The sequence below is a fragment of the Carlito syrichta genome, unplaced genomic scaffold (assembly GCF_000164805.1).
Source record: "Carlito syrichta isolate Samal-C Ts95f unplaced genomic scaffold, Tarsius_syrichta-2.0.1 Scaffold170277, whole genome shotgun sequence".
NCBI classification, from domain to species: Eukaryota; Metazoa; Chordata; class Mammalia; order Primates; family Tarsiidae; genus Carlito; species Carlito syrichta.
The window spans coordinates 160,680-170,298 of NW_007114373.1; positions in this window are offsets into that span (position 1 = coordinate 160,680).

Consider the following 9,619-nt stretch of genomic DNA (forward strand, 5'->3'; position numbering starts at 1 on the left):
CTCACTGCTTCGGCGTCCCCACGGGACTAGGGCATGGTGTCTGGGCCGTCGACGCCCAGCGGGGCCCAGCCGTGCGGTCGCCACGCTCCCCCGAGATCCGAAGTGGGCTGCAGAGCTAACCGTTTAGGGGTCGCCGCCACAGCTCTGCCCTTCGTGGCCAGACGCGGGAAATGCGCCCGAGAGTCGTGGGAGCCACCTGCCGCTCTCTCACCCATCCGAAGAGTAGCTCCTACCTGGGGGTCGGGGGCCCAGCTCGGCACCCGCCCCGTGCGGAGCTCCTGGGCGGGGAGAATGGCGCTGCACGGCTCGAATGGGGGTAGTGCAGACTCGGACACGGCGCGGCCGCACACCGCAGCGCCTCCTCAGGAGCCGCGTCCTGGCAGACGGCCAGCATACCAGGCAGGGGCCTGCGGACTTCTCCTTTCCTGTCAGTCCTTTAAAACTGGGGAGGGGGGCACGATTTCTCCGACGCCGGATAGGGGTAACTCAGTGAGACCCTGCCCAGGCAGGCTCCCGCCCGAGTGGGCCTATGGGGTGGGTGAGCGAGAGGAGCCTGCGACTTGGCTGGTGGGCAGGGCCAGAGCCCCTCGCCCGTGCGCCTCGCGGACGGAGCGTCCACGCAAACCCTCTCCGCCACCCTCTTCGGGGCATATCTTTCCCCTGTGGGAACACGCCAGGGTCCGTGGAGACTGCCAATCTGGCGGGGTTTTCCCACCGTCCTGAGAGCCTCTTGTATGAGGCTCCCCTTTCAGCACATTTCCAGGAGGTCTCGGATCGGTTGCGGAGTTAGGACTGGAGCGCACGCACAGATGGCGGCAATGGTTTTTACTCATTAGAATTCTCTGTCTGTAATAGGTTACCTTCTATTTAAAAGTTCCACCCACATCACCCTTAGTGTGACCTTTCTTTCCTTGGGATGTTTTATCGATGGCCATCATGTGCTGGAAAACAGATGGTCAATTGCTCCCCTTACTGGGGTGTCTTGAATGCCCCTCCAAACTGCTCTGCCATCAGGATGTGTTCTCCAGGGCCTGTGGAGCTATCTGTTAGAAGTGTTCCCAAAAGTTTTTCATGGAATTTTCCTTCCTGAATTTCCTGATGTCTATCCAGTTTGCTGGGCAGTAAGTGAAATCACATTCTGCAGGTGTCATATAGTTCTGGGATTTAGTGCCAAAGCTCAGGATTTATCAGGCCAGTAGCAACGGTCAGAGCCCTTGGTCTTTGTGAGTTTCTGAAGGCCCTGAGGTTCAGGTGGGGGATCCTGAACATACTTGCCTGACCCTGGTATCCCAGAAAGGATGTTGTACCTAGGAAACCCTTTTTTGGCAACTCTCCAGCATCACTGCTGGGGGAGGAAGGGAGGAGGCACGTGGACGGCGTGTGGGTGCATGGGTGGGGCGCTGATGAACCAATTGCAGGCTTTTGGGGATGCAGAAGAAGCGAGGTGGGCAGAGGCCGTATCAGGGAAGGTTTTGAATGTGAGTGGAGAACAATGGAGTCATGCTAAATTTAAGGAGAGAGATCATTTTATGCAGGACTCATAGAACTCTTCTTAGATATTCACATGGTGACTGTAGTTTTTCCAGACAGGGGGTGGGGATGGGGGGGGTCGTGGTCATGAACCCCGTTCAGCTCACAGCCGTTTTGTTTGGGTTACAGTCTTTTTTTAGAGAGAGAGAGAAAAAAAAATAGTTGCTAACATTTAAAATAGGAAGATTTGCGGAGAAAATATTTTCAAATCATATATCCAAAAAACGGACTTGTATTCATAATATATAAAAAGCTCTAAACTCAATTGTCAAGAAAACACACATCCAGTTAGGAAATTGGCTGGAGACTTAGACAACATTTAACCAAAGAGGACAGTGGATAGCAAATAGGCTCATGAAGAGATTGCCCCTAGGGAAATTCCAATCAGCACCACAATGAGCTATCACTACACACCTGTCAGAATGGCTAAGCTTAAAATGCTAACAAATACCAAGTCTTACATGAAGTAACTATAACTCTTAGACGTTGCTGGTGGGAACACAAAATGGTGCACTCTGGAAACCAACTTGGCAGTTCCTTTAAAAGTTAAACGTAAACTTACCATATGACCAAGCAATTGACTTTTGGGATATCTGTCCTAGAGAAATGAAAACTAATGTTTATACAAAAATCTGACACAAATGTTCATAGTAGTTTTGTTGTAAGAGCCTCAACGTGGAAACATCTTATGAAGCTAGTACTGTATCTAAGCCAGGAAAATGACAGAGGGACAATGCAAGTATCTAGTGGATCTCACCAGGTCTTGCACACTAATTTTGAGGGAGCAGGGAGGTGGGTCATTGGGGAGGTTGTATATATAGTTATTGCTCTATCACATGTCACCAGCATCACCATCATGACATAGGAAGTCTGTGTCACCAAAGAGACTGTCAATCTTGCCTGACCCATCATAAGCTGTGGAGCCTCTTATGAGACATCTAGGATGAATCCTCAACCTTGCTGGTTCACAAGAGTGAAGGGAAAATGGAACAAATGTGATTAAGGTGGAAGAGTCTCCCTTGCCACACACACAAAGGAGGTGTGCAGGTGACAGGAAGGGCTTTGGGATTTGCAGGGAATGCAAGGGTTACTAACTTCCTATGTTCAAGGTAATCATTTTTGTGCCAGCAGCAAGCCTAGTCTGTTGAAGCAGTAGGGCCCTGTGCTATCTGCTTTGTGCCGAATTTTGTTGCTGCTGTTCATTGTGAAATGAGTTGGTTTTCATTAAGCTGGGAAGGAGTTTTGAGCTCAAACAGCTTGAGGGCCCCCTCTTCCTAAGATGTGGGAGTCGATCCATAGCCTGGACTAGGTCTGTTGCCTTTATTTATCCGTTTGGGATATGGACTAGAAAGACCTCCAAACCGGGTGCAGTGACTCATGTCTGTAATCCCAACACTTTGGGAGGCAGAGGTGAGAGGATTGCCTGAGCCCATTGGTTTGAGACCAGCCTGGGCAACTTGGCAAGACCTAGTCTCTACAATAAATCAAAAAATTTACATGTAATCCCGCGTTTTGGGAGGCCAAGGTGAGTGGATTGCCTGAGCTCGTGGGTTCGAGACCCGCCTGGGCAACTTGGTGAGACTTCATCTCTACAATAAATCAAAAAAATTAGCCAGGCGTGGCAGCTACTTGGAAGGCTGAAGTGGAAGGATCGCTGGAGCCCAGCAGGTCGAGGCTGCGGTGGCCGGCAGCGGCCACTGCACTCCAGTCTGGGTGACCGAGTGAGACTCCAACTCAAAAGAAAAAAAAAAAAAAGCCAGAGCCAGGTGTGGTAGCATGCACCTGTGGTTCCAGCTAAGTGGAAGGCTGAGGCAGAAGGATCACCTGAGCTTAGCAGGTCAAGACTGTGGTGGCCATGAGTGTGCCACTGCACTACAGCCTGGGCAACAGAGTGAGACTCCTACTAAAAAGAAAAAACATAAATAAAAGTCCTCCTTGTAATCCTTTGTTCAGAGATCAGAAAACTCAGTGCACTTCCAGTATGTCCACTCAACAGAATACCCACACAGGCCTGCCCTGCCCCAACCAGTACTTCTGGAATTGGGTTGAGGGTGCCAACAGGATGGGCAGTACCCTTGCTTCTAGTGGTCCTGGCTTTCCCACAGTGACTGCATGAATCTCTGGCGGGAGGGCTCATCATGAACTCTTGTCACTGGAGTATGAGATGCTGAGAGTATTTCCCAGATCACACCACTGGTGAGACTGAAGCTGGAAAGTAGAAATAAGAGACTTAGATAGGGTGTTCAAGAAGGCCTTTCTAAGAACACATCAAGGGAGGGGGAGGGCAGTAGGAAGGAGGAAGGGGAACTAGTCAACAGAGGCACGTGTAAGGGTCCTGAAGCACCAAGGTTTTAAAAGACCAGGCACGCTGGAGTGATGAGCAAAGGGATAATGAAACAAGATGGGTAAGGGGCAGACCAAGTGGTTTTGACACCATGATCAAGAGCCCAGAACTCATTCTAAGGGCACTGAGAGTCCGCAGGGAGGGAGGAAAGCTGATGTGTATCTTAAGAAGCTCAGTCTTGGGCCTGTGAGGAGACTGGATTAAAAAAGAGAGGAGAGGCTGGGCATGGTGGCGCAGGCCTGTAGTCCCAGCTACTTGGGAGATTGAGGTGGGAGGACTGCTTGAGTGAAACCCTGTCTCAAAAACAAAAGAGCAGGAGAGTCGGAGAGAAATGGATCAGGTGGCTCCAATAACCCATAGACAACACGGGGGCAGTGGGATGGGGAATGCTGCCTTGAATTCCAGGTTGGGGACAGAAGTGACCACACTTGGCCCTGGATGGAATGTGGGCAACCAGGAGGACTTTGGGCTGGCTGGCCACTTTCCTGATGAGAAGACGCCCCAGGGCAGAGCAGGGTCTGTGATGGGAACACACATGCCCTGTCCTGTGTTGTCTTTGAAGTGAAGAAAGGTGGCTGGGCACATTTGTCTCTCACCAACTGCCATCTTCAGCTTGGTCCTTAGCCCTACTCTGCCTGGTGACCCTGTGTTGCCTCGCTGGTTCAGTCTTGGTGGAGGGGGCAGCAGGCACCTGGGGCAAGGAGAGCTGGGAGGTTCTGATTACTCCTGTGAAGACATTTTTTTAGTTGAAGTCTCATTCTGTCACCCAGGCTGGAGGGCAGTGGCGCGTTCCCAGCCACCGCAGCCTCGATCTGCTGGGCTCAGGCGATCCTTCTGCCTCAGCCTTCAAAGTAGCTGGAACTACAGGCACACGCCACTATGCCTGGCTAATTTTCTGATTTATTGTAGAGATGAGGTCTCGCTAAGTTACCCAGGCTGGTCTCGAACCCGCAGGCTCAGGCAATCCTCTCACCCCAGCCTCCCAAAGTTCTGGGATTATAGGCGTGAGCCACTGTGCCCAGCCTGTGAAGACTGAACCAATTCTCACATTTCCGGCCTCTGCCTCAGTCTGGTGCCTGCCAGACTCCTCAGTGGCTCATGTTTCTGCAGGAATGAACCATTTCTCCTCCACTGTTTCCCAGCTTCTAGAACCTTGGGCATCTCATTTGCAGTTCTCTATGGCCTTGTGAATCACCTTTTCAGTCTTTTCCTGAATTTTCATGGGTCTAAATCAGCATTTCTCACCCTCAGCACTACTAACTTTTGGGCCGGACCATTCACTGTCATGAGGGCAGACCTGCACACTATAGGATGTCAGCAGCATCTCGGCCTCTAGCCACCAGATTCACGTGGCACCTCCTCCCAGGCATGACAATCAAACTTGTCTCCAGACATTGCCAAGTATTCCCTGGGGGCAGAAATACCCCTTCTTGAGAATGACTGCCCTAAATGATGGATGACTGAGCCAGGGCACAGAGGACTGGACAAAACTGAGTGCCATTTAGAACTCAGAAGACTTGCACAGGAATCAATTATAGGGTCCGGGGAAGGTGTTCAGGATTGCAAGCACCAGAAAACCAACTGAACCCTTAGTTTCCCGGGTATCTGGGGCCAGAAAGGCAGTGAAGGTATTTTGGCACTGAAAAAGGCCCATTCCCACTTTAAGTTAGTGAATCACTGTTCTAACTTATGTGTCAGTCTCTTACAAGTTTAGTTAACAGGTAGCAGTCCTGAAGAGACTCATCAGAGGCAGTGATCAGCCAAGATTATGGTCCTGCATTCTTGAGGACCTGGGAAAAGGTGCCCACAATGTTCCCTGGGAGGAAGCTGGTGTCCTCCTCAGGGGGATCTTGACTGTACCGCCAAACTGCAGAGAGATCAATGGAACACAGTAAGCAAGTCAGAAATACGATGTTTACTATATGAGAAAATAGATATCAACAAGCAGCAGGAAAAGGAAACATTCTGGAATGAATATTGTGGAGGTAACTGGAAAGTAATAGGGGAAATCAACACAGCAATCTATGTGGGTTGAGGAAAAAACAAACACACACATAAAAAGTAATTTGCAAAAAAAGTAGTTGAAAGCAAAATAGAGTATTATCCCAACGTAGAGGTTACTAACAATAGCATATAAAAGTAAACATTCAACAACTTGGCTAACAGGAAAGTTAAATTTTGGGACAACAGAAAATAACAGTGGGACAGTCTAGATGAGGGACAATATCTTGCCACCAACAAAAGAGACCATGACCATGGCTATTACAGGAGTGACCATAGCACATTGGCAACTGTGGCTTAACACACATGCCATGAGAGAATGTAAGGAGTATTCAGACATGCCAAGAGTTCAACCTCACCAGGAAACAGACACATGTGAAAACAAAGAGGCACAGACACTAAAAACAAACTGAATTGATGCAGCTGAGGCTACAGTAATGGGAGCACAGCCTATGCTGTCAGTGAACCCACACCTGGGCACCCAGGGATGGGATGAGGTCTGGAAGGTGCAGTGGGGGCCAAGGGGCCACCAGTCAGGGCCCCATCCAGGAACCCCTAGAAATGCCTTCCCTGGCACTGTCTGCAAGCGTGACTGCAGGGCAACAGTGTCAACCCTGGTTTCAGTTGGGGAGTTGCCACCACGGTCAATTTTGGTCAAGGTGAGGACAATCTGCTCCTTGGTTCGCTGAACATGTGGCTGGATTTGAGGAAGAAACCAGGAGACGGCAAAGAACAGGTTCTCAAATATGAGGTTCTTGCAGGCATAGGCTGACGTGCTTAGAGCAGTCTCCTCGTGTTTGACTTGGGGGTAGAGTCCACCCCATCCTCCTCAGGGCCCAACTCTGTTTCCCTGAGCTTCAGCTGTTCCCTGCTGACCTCAGAGACATTCCACCACATCCTGGCTCCCTGAGAGCCTATCAGTGCCTCTCTGCCCTGTTCCAGAGTGAGCATCTGAGTCTCCTCAGAAGCCATGACCTTTATTTCCTGGTGCTGAGGCCACAGGGTGCTGCCCTTCAAATCCTGTCTTCCTCTGCAGCATGTCTTGGTATCTCAGCTCACTCATACAGAAAGAAACGATCACATCTTGGTGCCTAAATTGGGAAATGATATGAGAAGTAAGTGGGAATAGAGCCCAGGTGCACCCTGGTCCACATCCTCCCCAGAAATGCAGGAGGACCCAGCCAGAGTCAAAGCCTAAGTCACTGGTCCCTCGCTCCCTGTGTGGAAGAAACGGAGACCCAGATTAGGAGGTCCTCTGCCATCGTGGAGCTGGAGTGCATCCCCCAGACTTCTGGTCCTGGGGAGCTGAGCATCCCTCTCCATGTGTTCACTTCCTGCTCTCTTGAGAAATAGCTGACTTCCCTTATGGGCTTCGGATAATGTCATGGGGACAGATGTTGCCATAGGTCACAAAATGCTCACATGAGGGACACTTGATGGCAGGTCTCCACAGCAGAGAGAAGTTGTGACACCTAGAGGTTCTCTGTACTCTGAGGCCTACAGAAGGAAGCCAGGCGGATAGTGCCTGCTGGTCAGGGTGATCCCGGAGGCACCACACAGGCGGATCCCAGGGCTAGTGTGGACATGCTGTGCTCCTGAGAAATTTCTGGGTTGCTGCTTTAATGTTTTCCTGCAATGAGAACCCTGACACTTGGCTGAAAGGTTCTCATATCTCCCCCAGTACTTCTCAGACGTCAAGAAGGTTCTCAACATCAAATTGGTTCCCAGGACTCCCCTTCAGGATGACCTTGCTGGAGTCAGAAGGGGTTGAGTGCAGGGTGGGCTCTCCTGCACTTGCTGCCCATTAGGATGGCCTCCAGTGGCCCAGGGGACAGTGAGTGAGGACTAAAGATCACGAGTGAAATGTTGCCCATTGTGATTGTTTTGATCTCTGAAGAGGTTTGGGAACCAAGTGAAAGGTCTCCTGCAGTTATTTCTAGATATTTCAGAGAAAACATTTCCCTGCACTTACTTTGTTCGCAAACAGCCTGTCCCAGAACCCGAGGAGCTGCATGGATGCTGGTCCTGGGCCAGGGGAGACTTCCCAACAGGACAAGGTTTTCTTTCTTCTCCCCAGAGCAGTTTTCTTCTCTTCTTCCTTAATCTGTGCTCCTCTTTTGAACCCAGGAACATGCAAATCTTTCTTATTAGTTTTAAGGTTCTTTTTATTCCTATTTTGTCAAGAACTTCTTGTTTTGGGGGTGATCTGCTCTAACAGCCTGAAAAGAATGAGAAATATCTTCTGAGTAAATAAGTACAATTATCATCTAGCTCCTTTGTTGGTAAAAACCATACAATGAAAGCAAGGAAATGGCTTTGTTTGAGCAGAAACTGATACCTGCCAGTGATCACACTTGGGGTGGGAGTGGGGGGTCTTGAGATGAGTGAGGTGGGGGTAGATGGGGTGTGAGTCCTTGGACTGCAGGTCTGAATGGCAACAGGTTCATGGAGAGATGCTTCCTATTTTTTTTTTTTTTGAGTTGGAGTCTCACTCTGTCACCCAAGCTGGAGTGCAGTGGCACATTCAAGGTCACCCCAGAGTTGAACCGCTGGGCTCCAGTGATCCTTCTGCCTCAGCTTTCCAAGTAGCTGGAACTACAGGTCCATGCTACCATGCCTGGGTAATTTTTTTGATTTATTGTAGAGATAAGGTCTTGCCAAGTTGCCCGGGCTGGTCTCGAACCCTCAGACTCAGGCAATTCACTCACTTTGGTCTCCCAAAGTGCTGGGATGACAGCCTGAGCCACTGAGCTCGACCGCTTCCTATTTTTAAAAGCTTTAAGAAAGTTGCGAGTGTATCAATCATACACAAACTTAGAATGTATACAATGTGATCATGTAAAACACCAATAGGTCAAACACCCATTCATCCTCTAACCTGTTTGAGAGCTCGACACCACCCCAAGCTCTGAGCTCTGTGTATGCACATGCTCTTTGTAGTTTGGTGTAAACCACACTTTTGCTATTCTCTAGTCTGACCACATATATATCCCAAACACCACACTGTTTAACCTTGCTTGGTTTTGAACTTTAAAATTAAAAGCATACCGTATGTCTTCGGTGCTTTACTTTCTTTACTCAGTATCATATCTGAGATCCACAAAAGTCGATATGAGTACTGGCTGTTTTCACTGTCCACTGCTGAACAGCCTTTCCTTTATCAATAGACCGAAGAAGTCAGGCACTGTAGCTTGTGCCTGTAATCCTAGTGCTGTGGGAGGCTGAGGCAAGAGGATCACTTGAGGCCAGGAGTTGGAGGCTGTAGTGAGCTATGATCGTACCACTGGGCAACAGTGCAAGACCCTGTCTCTTTAAAACTAACCAACCACCAGGCTCGGAGGCTCAGCCTATAATCCCATGCTTTGGGAGGCTGAGGTGAGTGAATTGCCTGAGCCCGCAGGTTTGAGACCCACCTGGGCAACTTGGCGAGACCGCATCTCTACAATAAATCAAAAAAGTTAGCCGGGCTCGGTGGCTCAGCCTGTAATCCCGCGCCTTTGGGAGGCTGAGGTGAGTGGATTGCCTGAGCCCGCGGGTTCGAGACCCGCCTGGGCAGCGAGATCTCATCTCTACAAAAAATCAAAAAATCAGCCGGGCGTGGTAGCGCATGCTTGTAATTCCGGCTACTTGAAAGGCTGAGGCAGAAGGATTGCCAGAGCCCAGCAGGTCGAGGCTGCGGTGGCTGGGAGTTGCCACTGCACTCCAGTCTGGGTGACAGAGTGAGACTCCAACTCAAAAAAAAAA